This window comes from Haliaeetus albicilla, chromosome 4, assembly GCF_947461875.1.
Source record: "Haliaeetus albicilla chromosome 4, bHalAlb1.1, whole genome shotgun sequence".
Lineage (NCBI taxonomy): Eukaryota > Metazoa > Chordata > Aves > Accipitriformes > Accipitridae > Haliaeetus > Haliaeetus albicilla.
Window position 1 is genome coordinate 37,339,629 of NC_091486.1, and position 20,927 is coordinate 37,360,555.

The following is a 20,927-nucleotide window of genomic DNA, read 5'->3' on the forward strand; positions in this document are numbered from 1 at the left end:
TAAATACTGTCAGAGTATTCCCCTGTCTTTAAATCTAGGTGACAGTATTTTTTTTTCCCTAACTTCTGTCTGTTGGGATGCCCTCTTACCTGTCCCATCAACACTTGTGCCTTTTAGCTAAGTCTTAGAACCCAAAACACCTGCTTAAATTAACTATGCCTTGTGATGTGAAAAAGTATTTTTTTCCTACATTTCAGCTTGTCATTAGAAAGTCTTTTACTTTCTCAGTGCTTACTTTTTTATGATCCACAGAGCAGGTAGTTGCCTTTACAAACAATCTAGTCCATTGTCTCCATGAAATGGGAGAAATGAGGACCATGTGGTGTTCTGGAAAGCTGTGAGGTTAACATATTGGCCTTTACCATGAAAAATACTTTATTCATGTATTGTTAGGTGAAATGCACTATTTTACATTTATATACCAATCTAGACCTTTTTGGAAGCAGGACTGAGTGTATGCCAGCTTTCCTGGGAGGAGCTGCACAGCTACATGACTCTGTTTCAACAATGGACCATGTGTTACACTAACCCTTTGTTCATTTATTTCCGTTTCCCCAGGTAATTGCAGCTAACTGAGGGGAGAAGAAGTCTCAGAAGTTTTCAGAGGAGTTTTGGCCATTTTGCTGAAGAGCACAGTCCTGCACAATAAGCACTGTGAGATCAGGCAAAAGTTGGTACAGAAAAGGATGCTGGAATTGTAAGTATAAGCTGAAGCACTGTTTTAATTCTGTGGTGGAAAACTCGTAAGTCAGCTATCCTGTATCCATTGGTCATGTGCTAGCAATTGACTTTAGAATAAGCAAAGTATGCTCAACGATTATTTAAAGTACTAGTGAGAGATGCTTATGCCTTGTGCAGATATGTGGTTAGATCTCATGTACTATAGATGCACTCGCCATATCTGCTGACTTGATTTGGAATGGCTGTGATGAAACAGGTGCTAATTAACAGAAGGCACTGTTTGTCATTGCTGCTGGTCAATCTGGTGTGTTAGAAATAGTGAATGAGGACAGTTATAGGTGAATCAAGAAGGGGGACAAAAAGGATCGTAAAACTTCTATCTTAAGCAGAAAGACACTGAGATAATTTTATTTGAGCATCAAGGGACTCTCTGCCAAGTGTGTGAAAGTGTAAGGTAACTTACAGGAATCCAAGTAGCATTTAAGCTGGTCATTTTTCTTCTGCTAACTCTGGGGCTGTGCTTATTAAGGATTTATCATAGGTCATATACAAGAGCAGCCATAAGGTGTCAGAATTCCCCCATGTTCAAAGTAAATTGCCCAGAAAACTGTGTAGCTTGTACCATCAAATTCTGCTGCCATTTACAGAATAATTACAATGGTTCACAGGTTGCAAGTCAAATTCCTGAGAAGTCATGTGGTTGCCATAGTTATATTAATCCTTTAAGTAAATTTTACCTTTAAAAAAGGTCTTTTCACACCAGGAATGAGGGACAGAAAATAAATGACAATGGATAGCTTCTTGTTATATAACAAAAGGAGTGAGAATTCAACAAAGTAATCTCAAAGACTGCAAGATTCAGAGACAGGTTTAGTGGGAAAGATCCAAAGGGATGTAAACCTGCACATTATTCCTTTTTTTTTTTTTCATGTTCATCTTGGAACCACATATATTGTACTGGCAACATGACCAGTACTAATACAGGGATGTGAAGGAGAGGGGAGGTGTCTCCAGAGGCAGCAGCACTGTTTTCTCTGGATTTGCACTAGGGTAGCATCAACTCCATGTCTGGAATAACCATGTTATGTACTGGATGGTGTTGCCTTTCCGAGGTTTGTGCTCTGGGAAGTATGCTGTAACCCTTGTGTTTCATGTTTGTACATCTTCCTAACTATGGCTGTGGAATTCTAAGTGTTCTCTTTAGGATTCTCAGAGCTTGCACTCTCTCTATAGAAGAATCCTAGAAAATTATCTCTCTACAGAATTGTATATTAAATTCAAAATTCTATTAGAGGATAACATTCCCTAAACATGAAAGAATAAATAATTAAGGAGGTACTTTTAATCAGAGTTTAAAATATGAATAAATTTTAAGAATTAAATGGTAGCTTTTGTCTAGGGTTCATGTATTACAAATTACGTTTGTCAGCTCCTGATACCATAGCAATTTTGAGACATCTGGTTTAAGTGTCATTTGAGATGGCAAAATCAAATGCTTCCAAAATTATGGTGATCCAGTGTCTGTGGTATTGGGTTTATAAGCTCTTTGGAGGACTACCCTTTATAAGCTAATGAATATTAGAGATAGTAGCAGCATTTGGTGTTGCAGAGAAGGGAGTTTTATGAACATGGTGGACTTAGGGGGGAAAAAATTCTGATATTTAAAGGTTAAACTGTTTCATAAATTTCCCTAAAGTCTAAATAATATGTGAATTCCTAATTTACAAAGCTGAAACTACTCTGGTACTTTTACTATATTTTTATTAAATGGTGTTAAGAACTGACTAAGAAGGGATCACGAAAGTAGGTGTCTGTGGGGAAACATGATCATCTGCAAAGACCAGCAGAGGACCTCTCTGAATATTTTCATTGTTGAACTGGAAATAATTATAACGTTTTATGATAAATATTATGGATGACAAAAATAAATGGTTTGGTAAATGAGAAAGATGAGGCAGTTATGCAGAGTAATTGCACAATTTAGTGAGCTGTGCTAATATAAAATGTTTTCTTACTGCCCAGTATAATTTTTTTTTTTTTGGAAACAAGAAAACTGGTTATGAAAAATGGCTTTCTTTGGTCACAAGCTACTTTCTGAGCAATACTTAAAAATTCCACATGAATATTTGGTGTGACACTTTGGCAAATATGACCCAAGTGATGCTAAATGCATAAGCAGTGGAGAACTCAGTTGTAGCAGGGAGGACATTTGATACCAGTATTGGTGACATCCCAATTAAATAGTTAAATCACTATAAAAGGATTTTGAAAAAAATGGGAAGAGTATCAAGGGGAGAGAGAGTGAACAGTCAAGAAATGGAGGAAATGTGACTCTCTGAAGAGCATATCTCCAATGGTCACAAAGTTGGAGTCTATTTTTTTAATTTTAGTATATAAAAATGAAGGGAACTGAATGCATTATATACTTATTTTTACATCCTATGTATAAACCTAAGATGGAAATCCTGAGTGTAAATGGAACTCTACTTTGAAAAGGCTGGACATTGGAGCTAAATTAGAGTCTCAATTTATAACTAATGTGCAGCTGGGAAAAAACCATAACATTTATAGTAGAGATGCAGTAAATTGTTTTCCATTAAATCTGGATATCATTTGGGAAGTTGTAAGTTAGTTATATGCAAGTTATTTGGATTCAAGATGGGAATAAACTATACTAGCATGACATTCTTTACATCACAGGCTAATTGCTTTTTTTTCCTAGCCAAAAGCTGAGAATCACTTGTAAGCCTAGGAGCCAGACTTTGTCCTACAGAGTGTCAGGCTCCTGAAATGAGCTCCAATGTGTAAAGTGCAGCCATTAACTCTTATCCATAATCTGTGTAGTTACTCTGTTTCTTTATTACAGGAATTTGTGTTCCTGGCCCTCTTCCTGCAATAGTTCTTGCCATAGCAAGAAATTAGTCAAGAGCTGTGCCTCTTTTAGCTCTGCCTAAGTGAGCTGTCACAAATCTGGAGTGCATCAATATGGAATTGCTCAGGCAGTTGTCTTTAGTTGCTATTGTTCAACTAAGTTTACTTGAATTTTTTTATGTCACATTAACCCACTCTTGTGCTATTGATGTCTGTATTGGTGACATCCATATTGGACACCAAACTTCCTCTAAAAGCATTCAGAAAAAGTAGTAAGAAATCATAAACATGTTTCAAAATTCTGGAGACTAATTTGTTAATTGGAATGCATAAAATGTAATGTATAATTGTATGTGTGATTAGTGTATACACACTTAGCTGCCAGTATAAATTAATAATTGCCCATAGGAATTAGAATTCTGCTGGTCTCACATTGAGACCTGGGGGAGCTCCTATATTTGAGCTTATTAGCAGTTACTAAAAATATAATAGGACATCCTTCCTCTACTTTGATTTATTTTCTTAGTCACTTGCAGCTTTTTTTCATTTCTTTTAAAAGGATATGACAAAAAAGAAATAATAAAACATTTTGTTGCTTTTTCTTGCAAGATACACTGCTTGCAATTAAGCAAGGATTCTTCATTCTCCGCTTCGATGCACCTTCTGCACTCGGTAACCCTTATATGGTATAGATGCTAACTGGGTGCAATCTTATATGAGATTTTACTTCTACCTTGTGTGGCATAAGTGGCTCTCTCTAATGATTTTTTTTTTTCTTTTTAGTGCAGCAGAAATATTTCTTACTGCGTATGTAGAATGAAAGTATTCAAGATTTCTTTTTCAGCACGTTTGTGGACTAAATTTCTGTCAGAAAATTCTGCCGAGCAGGATGCTGTTTTGTGTATAAGTTCAAAGTTTTATTGTCTTAAAAAAGTGAATCTCAACTGTATTAGAGTTCAGGCTGGCTTAAGAAATGTCATAAGTACTGTATTGTGTTGCGGAGGATCCACAGGGGACATCACACACAGACCAATGTGATCAAGTGAAGCCCATTTACTACAGCTTTTAACACAGTTATATACCTTATGCGCTTATGCACGCGCCTTATACAATACTCTAATTGGTACAATACCCCATTTCACGTGATGCTATCTTATCCTCTGTTGGCTGTGCAAGCTTCTTCACGAGGTGTCCAGCAGTTTCTTATCTCATTCTTCGGCATCCAGGAGTTGTTTGTCAGACTCTTCTTATCTTCCTTTTTTCCAGCGTACAAGGACACAGCGTCCTTGTCCACTCCAGCACTTTGTAAACTTATGCTTTGTTCCCACCTAATGGCTGGATTGCTCACGTGCCCTCGCCCAGCCAAGAAATCCTCAACAGTACTGGAGTCCGTGCTCTTTCTTATGAAGTTTCTGACATTCCTGTATTTTGACTGTATTGGAAATAATAGTGTCTGTATAATTGACTCCAAAATGAAAAATGTTTTCAGTTCTTTAAATCTTTGGTGTAATTCCATGAAGTTTGATCTTGGTTTTATATCAGAAATGCTTCACCTAGGTCTAGTTAGCAAGGAGAAAAAAGGTATTGTTAGCTTTGTTTTTATTGTACCTTTGGTAGAGGACACTTGATTCCCTCCATCTTTGGTAATGGCTCTGTCCATACTGTAAAGAACAATCTGTTGTAGGTTAGGACAAACGGGCACTCCTGAAGATGGCAGTAAACAGCTTTTCCGCAAGTGAAAGAAAAGTTTAGAGCTAGTGCAAGATGATACTGCAGTTACTGTCTACTTTATTCTGTCAGTATAAGGATATCAGTAATATAAGAATGGAAACTGAATTTGTAGATACAGACATGGCCATGCTTTAAATATTTCTTGAAATGCTCTGTAGAATCTTTCTCTGTCACTATGTATAGTGACATACGTGACACATCCTCTCTCTGACTATATATAGTGTCCTAAGGTGTTCTATGTTTATCTTGGTTAAGTTCCAATTTAGTAGCTACAGGAGTAGAAAAGCTAAGGAATTGTAATAATAACAAAATGTCTACATCTGAGAAAATCTTAGCATGGCAATGCTCCATTTCTTATGTGAGACCCATTTTTAAGACAGTATCAATTGATCTGCCAGTGCTTTACAACACAAGGCAGCAGAGATGTCCCTATTCTACAAGTACAGAAAGGTGAAGTAACCTGTGCATTGTCATCTAGCTGGGCAATGGATGAGCATGCAATAAAAAAACAAAACAAAACCAACCGATCAAACAGAACACCAACAAAAGATGTTTTGTCTCATGATCTAATGAAATATTGACCATGCCATGCTGCTCTACCTTTAAAACAATCTAGTTTTCTGTACATCTGGGCATGTCTAAATTACAGCTTTATCAGGACCCCTTGGGTATCTTTTGTAAAGGGAGGAGCTCGATATTTGTTGAAGAAACACTGCTGTAACTTGGGAGTGATGTAGTCATGAGAATTTCAGTGTCATAAATAGCATCTGAGATTGATCTGATCTTCATAGAGATGAAGATGATTCTTTTAACTTTAAATGAAGAAAAATACCATTAAACAGAAGTATATCCATGAATGAAGCTCAAGGTTAGCCTGAATTCTTATACATAGAAAGATAAGGGGAACTTTTTGCTTGACCCTAGAGATGTTCCTATAATACACGTGTCTCATTTAAGAAAATGAGCAGCGTCTCCAGTAACACAATATAGACATACATTCACATTGAGTACTCTGCAATCTCTTAAGCATTATATCTAGTTGGAATGAATCTAGATGGTTTTGTAGCTGATTTAAAAGGAAATAAAAGAATATATTTTACTTTGATATACTTTTGAACCATGTTATCAAATACTATTGTTGACTGCGTGTTTTAAGAATAAGACTTGAGATCTAAGATCAAAGCATTAGTAATTCTGTCTGCTTTTGGTACACTTTCTATGGGTTCATCCAGTTTACAGCATTTTGTGTGTTATAACTTGATGCATATAGGTACATGCTGTGTGTGTATATATATATGTATTCTGAACTATATTGGAAAATAAAGGGAAATATGCACACGTTCCCTTAATGTATTTAAACTTTTTTTCCTTAATGATAACAGAAGTTTTTCACATGCATACTTTTAAACACTGGAATAAGCCACTAGACTCTCATTTCAGATGTGTTTTATTTTGAAGCATTTGTGAGAACCAGCTTGTTTGAGAGTATGAATTGGAGTAACTACTTACTCAGTAACCACCTTCTGAAGCGAGTTGCATTGTCTCTTATTGGAATTAAATAAAACAGGTGACAATAAAGCATGAGTTGTTCTACTGAAATTAGGTCTGAAGATGCTCCAACTGAATGAGGATCCATCCCTTTTTTCCTTGATACAGAAAAAGAAAATGAGGTTGATAGAGGAGTGTCCAAAGAGTAATGAAGAGATTCAGAGGAAGTTGGTAGCAGAAAAAGAAGAGTGTGCGTTTTGATTTAGTCTTCATTTTTGCTACCAGGGGTTTTGTTTAGGTCCAAGATGAACCAAGGCCAATTCAAACTGACTGTGAGAGGGAGTTCAAAAGACTGTTGCTGCAGGTGAATGATTGGGCATTCTTGGGAAAACTCTGATCCTAAGAGATCCTAAAAGACAGAACTTGCAATAATGTCTAAATCTGCAACATATTATCTTTTTTGCATTGGAGTAAGAGTAATTGTAGTCAGAAATCCTACTGTATTCAGCAAAGACTATCTGAATGTGTTATCTGGAAAAAATCTATCATGCCTTCCTGAATAAGCAAACTGTAGCTCAGATGTCTCCCACTTTTGGTGGCATTTGGGAGTATGGAAGAACTTCTGAGGAAGGCTGGGGAAACTTGTGGTTTCTAGAAAATATAAGCCAAAATTTTTTTTCGGGCAAAGTCTTCTCCTGGTACACTTGTCTTGAAACATAAAGCTGTAGATGGCATCCAAACTATGCAGAGTCCCAGAAATGTGTATTGGGTTTGGTATTTGGACCTCCTCATAGCAATTTAGGAAATGTTGGTAGATATCTAAAGGTGTTTTCTGTGTGCAACTTCCTGCTGCCCATGGTGCTTCCAGGTGGCTGGCTTGAGGTCAGGTCTGGACCAGAAGTTGAGGAGCTGTTGTTGGTGCAGCACCTAGGTTGAGTTGCTAAGCCTGTTGAAGCCAGACATGTTAGGTTAAGTCCACCTCTGTGGCTCTGGCTTTTTGGTGGACACAAACTGTCAGACTTTGTCCAGCTGCAGAAGGTCTTCAGTCACTGCAATTCCCATAAGTTCTTGGCAGCACAGTTAGATACAGAAGTTCCTATCTGTACCCAAAGTTATGTCATTTACAGAAGTATGTTACTTTACATATACAGAAGTATATTACTAGTTTATATTATTATAAACTAGATCCAGGCAAGTTTTATATCTGCATACTGGCAAAAAGGATCTGCTGATATCACTTAAATGTGAATTCAGAGTATGTGAAGCTCTTTGGAGTTGTTTTTCTTAAACCAACATTAAAGCAATATTAATGTTAATTTAGGCAGCTTTATTTTGATTTCCATGAGTTGCAGTTAATGAGTGATATCAGAGTGATAATAATAAAACCAGGACAATTTTAAAAGAAAATTCTGTAGTTAGTATTATGCTGCAGAGTTGAGCAGGCATACTATGAGACATTGTTATACCGAACTATTTGGTTTTTGCCCGATGAAGCAGGGCAGCGTGATACTAGTCTATTACAAAAAAATACTTTTAAATATTATATATGATAAACAGTTTTTCATTTGCTCAGTACTGCTAAATGTCTAATTTTCTACTGTAATTGGAAACTTCTACTGTAATTACAGTATATTCAGATTCTCCATGCAATCATTTAAATGGAATTTTACATATGGAGTACTTTTCTGAACAGCATCTCATAACAAATATCTTGGTCTGTGACATCTTTTAATGAAAGTAATACAGAGATGGCAGGTAGCTTCTCTGTGAGGCTGTGTTTTGAATTTTCTTTCATTCCTGGTTGTCTTGCTGCTGCTGCCTGCTTGTACAGTTAAGAATACCGTGCTGGTCGTTCTGTTCAAAGAAGTGTGGTGTTCATAATCTCAGAAGTCAAAGGCATTTCCTGTGGAGTCTTGGATGTATGCAAACATTAGGTATTGTCATGTTCTATCTAATACCACTGTGGCATGTTATTTGTAGCAGACAGGATCTGCAGTAGTGCATGTGGCAGGACTGCAATTTTGTCTTTGGGGTGGGAAACTCTTAGAACATGTGTTTCTTACCGCACAGTGATTTAGAAAACTTGTATCTTTTTGTTAGAGAATTGAACTTCATAAAATTTATGAATCTGAAATTTTGGATCCCCCTTTGTTTTCTTAGGTTTAATTTTGAATATGGAATTGCCTGCCTTCTTTCTTTCTGTGATCCTAGTCCTCTGTTCAATAGGAATTTCAAAGGCTGATGGCAAAAAGCTAATAGTTTACGGGTGTGTTGCTTTCTAAACAACTTTTTTTTCTTCTCCTTGTCATAGTTTATTTAGAGAAGGAATGCCTCACTTCATACTGTGTTTCTCAGTTGGGTCATGTAAAAGTCAAATTAAATAACCTTATGAAAGAGGGAAAAAATTAGTATTCTCAACCAGTTCTGTCAGCATGTTATTTTATTCCATTAGTGAAAGGAAAATGCATCAGAGTTCACTAACCTGCCTAGGTGCTGATATGGTAGATTAATTAACCTTTTAAATCAGCAGTCATTCTCTGAAGTCATCCGATTGTAGCTTTTCTTTGTTTTGGTACAAATTGCATGGCATGACAGCATGTGTAGAAACATGTATTGGAAACATAAATAACGTGTGTGGTCTTGCAGTGACAATGTGTATTTGCCTTCAAAAATTTACATTTTGAGCATGTGTTCTATGTGTGACTTAACAGATGCTACAGATAACTCCCACGCTTGCTCAGTTCTACCTGCCATAGCATGTCCAAGCAGGTCACGAATCCACACGTCATGAATGCCATTATGTCTTACATAGGACAATGGAAACTGTGTAGATCATGCTGGTTTCTTAAAAGGATTGTAATCGGCTCTTGATGAAAAGAGAAAATAATGCTTGTTTCTAGTTATTGCTTTTAATTTTGTTTGCATTATCTTGCATAGTCTGAACTAAATTGTTTCCTTCAGAGAGTCAGTTTTTCATTTATTATTGCTGTGTCTGATCTATGTATATGTGGATTCTTGATGGATAGTTATTTAAACGTATATCTGAAAACTGAAAAATACTGAGGACGCTGTTGAAAGATTTTTATTAACTTATACTGATGTGTAAGTGAAAGATTGCCTTTCTTAGTACAAATACTTTGTGCCTAGGCGTGAACGTTTTCATGCCTGCTTTGCCAGGTTTGGTATGCATGAAGTAATCTGGAATGTATTAAGTGGTTTTATTTGCATATAGCTCTTAGGAAAAATTTGTGCTCTCCTTTTGCTTAGCCATTTACAATATAAAGCTTAGTTTGCGAGGTTTTTTGGCAAGGATAAATGAAGAATTAGCAAGGACTCTTCATCTTTGAAAACAGATGTGATTGTTTTTGCTGGTTTTGAGTGCTAAAAAGCATCAGATAAAGCTGCTGGTAAACAATTCAGTTTTGAAGGTCATCAAGGTCTAAATAATGCTGCAGTCTTAAGTGTTAGCCATGTGAGCAAAAGATTTGATGAGTTTTCTTCTATAATTTTGTATTGCCCCATCTGGTAATAGAGACCAGATGGAGCAACAATGTACATATCTTTTTACATCTGTGCTGAAAAGCTCACTTAGGTATGTGTTTTAAAGTTTGTTTTGTTTTGTTTTGTTTTTTTTCCAGCATAATCATAGACTTGCAAGTCCTGCATGTTCAGTCAGTGAGGCATATGTGGTCTACATGTGCCTGGCTGTAAGCATATGAATACTATAGTTACTTAAATCAGTAAGCTTATTCAAATATTAAATGTCTTGATCACTTTGAACTGAAATATTTCTTAGAAGGAGGAACATCAGCTGAGAAGAATAACTCCCATAATTTTCTCCTGTTGTGGGGGGAGTTGCACACGTTTCTTAATCCCATTTCATAATACAATCCACACTGCAAAATGAACGGTTGTGCAGTGCTTACGTATCTATAGTTTATCATTTAAAATTTATAGGGAAATAATTTTATTTCTAAATTAACTAGCAGGCATACTGAGTAATGTAACTTAAAATTGATTTCGTTTATCAGTCTAACCAGAAAGTATTAAGACTGTCAGGCTGATGTATAGCATCTAATCAAAGGAAGAACACCCAGTCTCAGATTAATATCATTAACACTTTGATGTTTCATATGACAATAAATCTTCAATGCATCCTAAATTCTTTGATATTGCAGTGCAACAATAATCCTCCAGTGGATTTATTATGATAATTTTAAGATGCTTTTCTTCTCAAAGATTGTTTGAAAAGCAAATTATAATTACTATGAATGCTGGCATTACACTTAAAAAAAAAAAAAGTTCTGAAATATAACACCATTTTGATGTTATAAATTGTTTCACATTGAGATCAAAAGGGAAGAAAGCCAAAGCAGTATCAGGGGCTGGGGACTTCTTACTTCAGTGAATAAATTTCAACCCCTGGATTGTGGATACACTTAATTTTTTTGTTTGCTTGTTCTTTTAGCATAGATTAACTTTTCTGTGGTTAGATATCTGTACTTGAAACATTTAAGTTGGCACAAAGTGTACTAGCTTTTGATGTTTTTCTCTATTCTTAAGGACACACTGTGCCCCTGGTTTTCAGGATTTTGCAGTTCTAATTTCAGCCGTAAAGTCAGAAATTTTTAGGCAACATAGGGTAACTCAGGCCCAGTAAAAACAGGACTACTGTGTAAAGACATAAAAGGGCCACTTTCTTCCTCCTTCAAAAAAGGATATTGAGAATCTTCCCTGCTTGGCTCTAGTCCTTACTATATGCGGAATGAGTATGAAATTCTAGAAGGACTATATGGGGAAAAATACTGAGATTAGAGATGCTCCTGATAACCTGCGGTTTGCTGGAGTGCATAATGCAGCCCAAGCTTTAACATTCACTTACAGTAACTATCTCTCACCACTGCATTGGTGAAAGCCTCAGTTCAAGTCTGTATAGAAATAGTTTTCCTAGTAAAAATATTCTTCTGTGAATCTAGAAGAAAAGGAATTATTATAGTTTCTGGTTTAGAGCCATTTAAAATATTCATAAATATTTTTCCATTTTTGGTCTCTTTTTATTTTCCATTGAAGTTACTTTGAGTTCTGAGAAGAGAATGTCATACAGTTTTTCCAAAAAAAAAAAGAGGTGAAATTTTGAGTGCAAAATAGACTTCAGCATAGGGTTCAGCTTTTGGTAATATGCTTAATTTTCCAGCTCTGCCACCGATGACCATAGCAATCTATTTTTAGAGGCTCACTTGTGACAAAGGTAAATAAATACAAGTCTTAGATGGAATGCTATTTTCCAAATTTCCCTTTACATGTGCTGATGCAAAGTATATTTGATATCTTATTCCATACTTCCAAGGCTGGAGAACCTGGATGTGAAATGTTATATTAAAAATGGAATATGAACTTAGACAAAATCTGAAGGTTTAGATTTTATGTACAAAGCACATTGTTTTCTAGTACATCTTGCACACAACAGTAATCTTCAAATTATTTTCTTAAGAGTACATATAGCTTATTCAAAGAAAAAAAAGTGGAGAGGTGAGAGAAAAATGCTTAACAAGTTTGCATGTTTTGAGCTGAGTGGACATGTAGTAGCATCTTTAGCAAGGAAAGATAATTTGAAATTCTTTTCTCCTCAAACTATCCTGATTTCTTTTCATGTTTTGTTTTAGGTCAGAGAAATGTTTTATGAAAATACACATACTCTTTGGTTGGTTAAGTCAGCATGACTCTGAAACAGTTGAAGGGAGAAATATTAAGCTTTGACTGCTTGTGCACAGCTAAAGGATGTCCAAGGGGTGTACTCAACATGGTGCCGATGTAGTCAGCTACTACAAATCTGTAAGTCCCTTGGCACAACACATTCATGTATTTTTACTTGTTTATCAATGTACAGATGGTCAAGTTATGCGGAGGTGTTACGGAGGGAATAAAAAGTCTTTTATTGCCCCAATTTAATTTTTTTCCCATTAAAGATATTAATGTGCTGTATCATAATACCAATCAAATGTTTATAGACTGTTTTTCCCACAGTCTTTTTTTCTCTAATCTCATAATGAATTTTTACTATAGTGGAATAAAAAGTAGCATTAAATGTGTCCTTCAGAGTGTCTTACACTTCCATACTCCTAGGTGCACAGATGTTGATGAAGCAGCTGGTAAAACAGGATGTTATCTGCAAAGGTCACATTCAGTTTTGGAAGTTTTGGGTTGATTTTTTTTTTTCTCCTTTGATCCATCTTGTTTGTCAAAATTAAACTGAAGGTGGGGAAGCTGGAAGAGGATGTGCCTTTAAAATCAGTTAATGGTAAAATATAGCACATTTCTTTAAACACCACCCCCACCCCCCATCTTAATGATGCAGGCTAGTAACCCCCCACACACTCTTTTTAAGGGAGGATGAAATAAAAATGCGTTGAGGCATAATCAGAGAATGAGAATGTCTTAGATGGGAAATGGGGACTCTGTCCTTTTATTGCTCCCCACAGCCCTCTTTCTTATTTCCTATTTTGCATTTATTTTCTAGAGGAGAAAGTTTTGATGTTTAACTTCTTGAACAAAAAAGTGCAGAGCAAAATATTGGGTGCTGTACACTCAGGGAGAGAGATGAAAGTTTCTTTAATGCAGTTCAGGTTGCCATTTTCCATCTGAAAGAATATACCTGTCCTCATGAAGGATTAGCATAGGATTAAGATTGAGCTATGCATTTTTAAGGCTCGGGTAGCCATCTTCTGTCACTGCAGTTCTCATAGCAAAGTTGACCTGGATGATGTTCATTCTGTTGTTGGTTTTGGGGAAAATGGTGAGCGAAGAGGAAAAGGAACAACTTTATTTTGATGACAAGACCAGAGGTACTGCAAAGAGAGGAGTGAGGAAAGCACATGCACTTTCCTTTCTATGCTGCTGGTTACAGAAGAAAGGATGTCTTTCTCTTTTCCTTAGCTAGCTTTCAGATAATGACTTAGTTAAAACCTCAGTCTTGATGTTTTGTTTGCTAAAATACCTGGGATAATTAGCTTTAAAACAAATCTTAGGAGAACAATGGAAGACATTAGGAAATAAATTCATTAACTAGAAGCCAAAATAAAAAAAGTTGATTCCATGACACAGGAGTACTGACAGCAGACAAATTATAACATTAAAAAAAGCTTTTGTATTATAGAATTCAGCTTCATTGAGGACTTGGAATGTGATCATTCACTGATGAATGCACTGTTTTCTCTTATGGGGACTTTATATGGAGTATAAGACCATGTGCAATGAATGAATGATGGTCAGAGGTGGAAGGAGGACTGTGGAGAAAGATAATTGATGATAGGAATAAAAAAGAAAAAACCACCAAGCATAACTTTTTAAAAGGTATGATGTCGCAAGCTTTGATCTAAGGTGTTATTTGGCTAAGTCCTATTAAAACATCTAGTTTGTAAGTGTAAAGTAAACACAATTCATTCATAGTTACCATTCTTATGATAGTGAATCAAGCTATTTTTCATTCATCAATAAGAGTAGCTCTTTGTTTACTCTCCTTTCCTCTAATGCTTTTCTTTGATTCTTGTTTAATTTTTGCACTTCAGAATATTGCAGTTAAAGGGGAACGAAGATCGTATTTTCAGCCTTCTTAAAGAACATGATAGTGTCCAACAGTTAATTTTAGTAACTAATAATGATAGCATTTCATGTATCCAGTGGGAATGAAAAGATTGCTTTGTGATTTGTGTAGCATGAGGCCATGTGGAAAACAACTAAAGCACGGTTCTTCAGATATTTTCAAAAGGAAGACTGCAATCTTGGAACTGTCAAACACTGTAGAATTCCTTAAGGATCTTATCCTGTCTAAAGCTGAGTTAAGGTGCGGTATTTAGTGAAGCTAGTAGAAATTGGAGGCCTTTGCTAGCTTTCAAGCTTGTGGCCATTGCAATTAGATGAGTAATGAGACTTTAGTTAAGCAAAATATATGTTTCATTTCAGTTTGGACTTGTACTGTGGAGACTTGGTAAACTAATCATGTTCACAAAAATAATGGATGCAAGATTGTAAATTTTTATAAGCCTAAGCATATTTCCTGCCTTTGACTTTTAAGAAATATCATACACAATATGAATCATTCTGTAGTCTATTTGGAGGCAGTCAGAATAGTTCATAGCCTTTAGAGTAAATCTTACAGTTCTCATTGGATCAAAACTAAAAAGTCCTATCACCTATCTTCTCTGTTTCTTGATTACTGTTGTTTAGAACTTTTTAAATTAGGGATGACTTAAAAACTGAGGAGTAATAGAATAGGTATGATGATGACACAGCAGTATCTTGCTTGATAATGGGTTAACTATGCTCCATGACATTAGAAAGGAAAATTTGTAAATAACTCAATCATATTCTTTAATTAAATCTTGAAAAAATACATTAAAATACTGCAATGGCAACAGTCATGGCCATAGTTTATGAACCATAGGCCAAATACCAAATGCTTTACAGTTAAAAGATTTTTGGTAGGCTATACATTAGTTGGGCTGTAGTGACTCTGCTCACCCCATCTCAATTTTCTCTGAAATCCTTTTGTAACACTACTGACGCCAAATACAGGGGAAGCTGTGGGGGTTTGCAATCCATCAGCAATATTTCCTGCTTTCTGTGATTTGACAAAGAAGAAACAGCTCTGTTGAAAAGACTGTAATGGACTAGGAGTTGTCCAGATGTGGATTTCATAGCACATTTGATCCTACTTTGTTCTCTTTTTATATACCTCTTCTTTGTACAGCCCTTACGGTGAAATGATGCTGGTTTCATGACTGAGAAAGAATAGCAGTTCTCCCTTATATCTGGTACTTCATCATATTCACAGGAGAGTCAGTGGCAAAGTTTGTATTCACTTCCAATGGGAACAGAATGAGCTGTAAAAAGCTGATCCAGCAAAGAAACTTCTGTTGATCCCCCCACAAATGGTACCTGAGCAGACTCTCGATAAGCATCATCTTGAACTCAAATATCCCTTAAATAAAAAAAAAAAAAATCTCACTTTTTCTAAGGTATCTTCTCATTAATATGTTCCATACCAAAGCTTGTCCTGCAGATGATAAACTTTTGATGTGCAAGAAATTCAGGGCTGGTCCTGTTAGAGATGGCTGTTGTAAGTTGGAAAATAATTATGTATTGCTAACAATATAACCTCCGGCTGGTTTTGACAGACCCAGATGTCCTCACAGTATAGAGCTTTGTCACCAAGTACTTAACAAATAGTATACACTTCCAACTGCATTCTTATTTCATTTGTCAAATTGAGCAAATCTTTGTGCAAAATAGGTTGGAAGCCTCTTCTTCCATCAACAGAAATGGTGTAATCTTTATAAATAGCAGCAATAAAAAAGCTAAAGATTCTCATGGTTTACATAACTAGGCAAAGAGTCATATTAATGTGCTAGGAACTAAATGGTAAATATAATAGCATAATTTTAAAGATTATAAGAAAAACTGAGGTGTCTTGGCTATCTACAGCCATTTGAGAAGCCCTAGGATATCCAAGACATCTGCATGGAATTGGCAGATAGAGCACAAACTTCAGGAGACCTGCATGTCTCTGGAATGGCAAGTGAATGTGAGACAGGACTTGGCCACAACAGCACTAGACGCTGATGCCTGCACACCTGTATCGCTTTTTCAGACCCACTCATATTGTGTACGGACAACAGATTTTTTTTTTTTTTTTTTTTTTACATATGACTCTATTGGCTGATAGAAAGATGGAGAGGTAGGTGGCACAAAATTTCTCTTTTGCCAATGATGATGTGTAAGCTTATTTTATTATTTTTCTGTGCATGCCTATTCCATTTTATTTTGCTTGAACAGACTCTACTTCTACAATGTATGATTTAAAAGTTAATCATTATGTCAGGTCATAAAAATAATTTAGAGATCAGAAAACAAGAGTACTTTTAAGAAATATGAGAAGTATTGAAGTACATTTGAAAAAATAATTTATTTAGATTCTGTTTATCACTTATAATCAGCAATCAAGAAGATACTCCATATTTTATAGTACTCTTCTCTCTATGATTAAGAGACTTGGGTTAATTATGTTGCAAATTGATTTCTTCATTTTTATCCACTTAATTGAAATTGTAACATGGTCAGAAAAATATGTAAGAAGATAGAATGATTCTGTATCAAACTCAGTATGAAAATTGGGAAATTCCTCAAGCAGATACTAATTGAAATAATTGATAATTGAAAATACAGACAGAAAAAATGCTGCAATTTCCCAAGTTATTTAAGAACACATCTAAGTCTTTTGAATATGTAGAAATTGAAATGCATCTCTTCAGATGCGTCTGTAACTAAAAGTGCACCTAACGTCTTAAGAAATTAAAATCAAAATGACATTTGAATAAGGAGCCACGTAATCAATTGTTTAAACAATTACAGAAAGTAAGAGTGTGCAAACTTCACGCAAACACAAGACAGTGGAGAGGCATTTGTTTATGAACTGAATAGCCAGAGTTTGAGGTGAGAGATCAGCACCTGCAAAACAGACCTAGATCATGAAGTCCACTTATAAATTTTAAAGTCTGCTTCCTGGATTTAGTCAACTCTTTCCATGGTTTGCCAGGAAACCTGCACAGCCTTACATGTTGCTTGTGGGGTTATTTAGTCATCTGCTTGTTAGATGTAAAGATGCCAAGAAGATTCTGATATGAGTTCTTCTAGAGAATAAAGTCACCTTCCTGTCCTTGACTTCAATTGTATGAAATAAATTTAATTTGTATTTCTTGGTTTTTTTAGTACCAGGCTTGGTTCCACTTATTTAAATTTTGGAGGAAAACAATTCCTAGCTTTCAGTCACATGAGCAGGAAGCACTTCTTAAGTTCTCTGAATTTACCTGTTTAAGATCAGTAGTTTGTATGCTTTATCCTGGGTGAACTGCTAAGGCCTAAGATTAGCTTCTTAAACCCTCTTCAGCATTCCTCTTGTGCTTAGTATTTAGTAAGTGTATCTAGTGAAAATATTTCCCATGACTTTCACTAGGTAAAAACTGGTTGGTTAAAAGAAAGATGCTGTACTCCAACATGAAATTATGGATTTGAAGGAGAAATATTGATTGAAAAATTACAGTTAGTATTGTGTAGATTGTCATAACATCATAAGCTTCATGATCATAGTATGATCTTATGGAATTAATATTCAGTAAGTCTATTAATCTTCTTGCATTTTTAGCGTAGACTGCTTTTAAGCCTGAGTGGGTTCTTGCTTCAGAGCCACTTGACTTTCTAAATTAATTACTATTTAAAACATTAATGTATTTCATTTACTGCTGGAATATAGGACAGTAAGATATTAAAAATTTGCATTTTTAAGGGGCAAATATTTTTATTTAGTTTTGACAAATGACTGTCTACTGTACGTGAATGATGGTGAGACTTTAATATCCTGCTGAGGAAAAAACCTCTTCATCTAACTGTCTATGTGAAAAGGGCCAGTAGTTATATATTCAAGATGCATGTGCCTGCAAACGGCAGACTGAATAGTTCTATTTCTATTAAAAGATATGAGTTTGCATGTGTAAATAAGCTTCAACTTTATAAAAATTGAAGTAGTGTTTCTTCCTTAATTGTTCAGTTTCTCTCCAAATCTGATAGAAATAATTTCTGAACGTAGTAGAAAGTATATCATGTACTTCAGATCTGTATATTTTTCTTTATAATTATCTTTGCAATAATTTTTGTAGGGTGTCTAGGTTACTTATGTGCAAAAGTCACCTGTGAAGGGATTATTAACACAACTGTGGGATGTAGACCTGTGTCTTGAGTATAAGACTCCAAATATATTAAAAATAGCAAGAATATTCTTCAATAATACCACATAAAAAGCTAAGCTATCAAACAGATGTTATCTGCATTCACTATTTAAAATAAACCTCCCCCTGCCTTATAATATACAAAGGCCAAATATAAATTCTGTTAGCTGGATAAGAAAATTCTATGTAATCAACCTTTCCTCAAGCTCTTCCAGGAAATTTATAACACTCAAATGTCATTAATGTTTCTCTGTTATTTAAGAAGTCATGATGCAGCTCTGGTTTATAATCATAGCTCAAGAATTATCTTAGTAATTTTGTCATTGACTTTGGTGGATGTTGAACCTGGCCTGTATTGTATTACTCAAACAATGTATAACCTTGTGTAGATAATGATTGTGGGCTAATTCTTCAAATACTACGTAAAAAATTTAAAAGTTACACTAGTAATAATGCTTTGGATGACTATTTACTTGCCTATTACATGAATAGACCAATTATGCATTTTACATTTGAGAATTGATACTTGAGTGGAATATTGCTATTTTGGTGGATACCCAACTGTAATTTTAAAGCAGGTGGGGCAGAGAGGAAGCATTTAACAAGAGCTGTTCACGAAGTTGACTGTATGTTCTGTGTATTGATAATTTATACTTTGCCATTTCATGGCTTGTAGCTCTAGTGATAAGACGGTCAAAATACTCATGCAAATAAGGGATTCTTCTCCAATTTTCTCCAAGGTACATCAAGTAAATGTTGGAAGATTACACTTAATAATAAGTAACCTTTTACCTTCAAAAAACTTAGGGATGAAAATAAACTGTGCATCTTCATGCTTAAATAATGATTTAGTACTACTTTGGACTTGCTATAGACTCAACAATATACAGTAGATGTTTACATGGAATTATAAAGGTAATGGAGGCTTCTGAAATGTAATTTTATTGGATATGTCATAGAATAGGGTTGTCAGAGAATAGCAGGCTTCATTTGTGGGCAATAATCCTTCTAGGTGATCAAAATCCTGGAGGCAATTTCACAGAGATGAGTGAGTTACTTAACTGACAAGAAGCTTGCTAAACACCACAAGAAAGAAAACTCATTTACAACAAATTGGTCAGTTAGGACATCAAACCAGTAGTTAATCTAAAACTGGTAGTGGAACACATAAATTACCGTAGCTGTGAGGAATAAATTTCCACATAGGTTACACACTTTTTCCTTGTTTACACTAATAAGAAATCTGTTCTATTTTCTTAGGGTATGTATAAGGAGCTTTTCTATATATGCAAGCAAATGATCCAGATATTCAATGTGTGAATGGACATTGTTGATAATTCTTTGCATGCTTAATTAAAGGTATTATTTTCTATGTATAGGAAGGTATCGTGAAAGTTTCCTGGATAAGCATGATAAAATTCTGTAATAGTTATTTCACATAAGGTTTTATCAACCATGTCATGTAGCTACTATTGACATAAATAGTTGTTAACCACTGCATTTTTGAATGCAAAGCAGAGTAAAGCTCACTCAAAATTTAGATTGCGTATATTGTAATAACTTTTAGATTTCATAGCAAAATTCCTGCAGTACACATTTGATGGCTACCCAGAATAACCACCATATTAGACTGTTTAAAATAACAAAAGAAGGCCTGCAAATTAGCTTTGTGTGGGCACCAGTCAGCATTCATTGAATAAACAAACAGGTCATGGTTGAACACAATGAAAAGTTATATTTTTTTATATATATATATATATGTGTGTGTGTATATATATATGCAAGTATATAAAAACTTTGGCTTTTAGGTAAATTTCTGTCTCATTTTTTTGTTTAACTGATGACATATAGTACAAAAGTATTTTTCCAGAGAAGTGGCATTGTGAGGAGATAAGAGCCTTGTAGAACTGCACTTTTATTTGCTTTTTAAATGTAAATAATTCTATATTAGAGACTTTGTATGTAGATAAGTTGTTTGCAGTTTTATTTAGCAGCTGCAGTGGCTAATTTCTAGTATCTCTTGAAATTGAAGGAGAAATGTCTACATAATTTGTGACTAATTTCAAGTGTGCTATCGCTAAGGGTTAAAGGGAATAGGGATGTCATTTACTGTAATTCCTTGCTGATTATATGGACACCATTTGGCATTGCAGCCTTATGCGGCTTGTAAATTAAGGAGGGTCAAGCTTGTTCTGACTTGCATACAAGGTCAGTAAGGGACACTGAGAGTGCCGCTGGCAAAGATGTCAGTGACTCAGTAGGTGGCACTTTTCCTTATGAGTCAGCAATGAACCAGTGCCTCCGCAGAGAGCTGGAAGGCAGAGTGCTTCTGATTGTACCATATTTTAGGCAGGAAGTAAAGCTTTGGTCTTGGCCTGC

The 20,927-nt window shown here is 35.3% G+C and overlaps 1 long non-coding RNA gene across 1 annotated transcript in view; it reads left to right on the forward strand.

Moving 5' to 3' along the window:
• Positions 1–20,927, forward strand: part of LOC138684991 (uncharacterized) — a 90,950-nt gene that overhangs the window by 7,997 nt on the left and 62,026 nt on the right. Inside the window, exon 2 of the long non-coding RNA XR_011324210.1 lies at positions 559–697. This is a non-coding gene — a long non-coding RNA (uncharacterized lncRNA). The remainder of the gene's footprint in view (positions 1–558; positions 698–20,927) is intronic.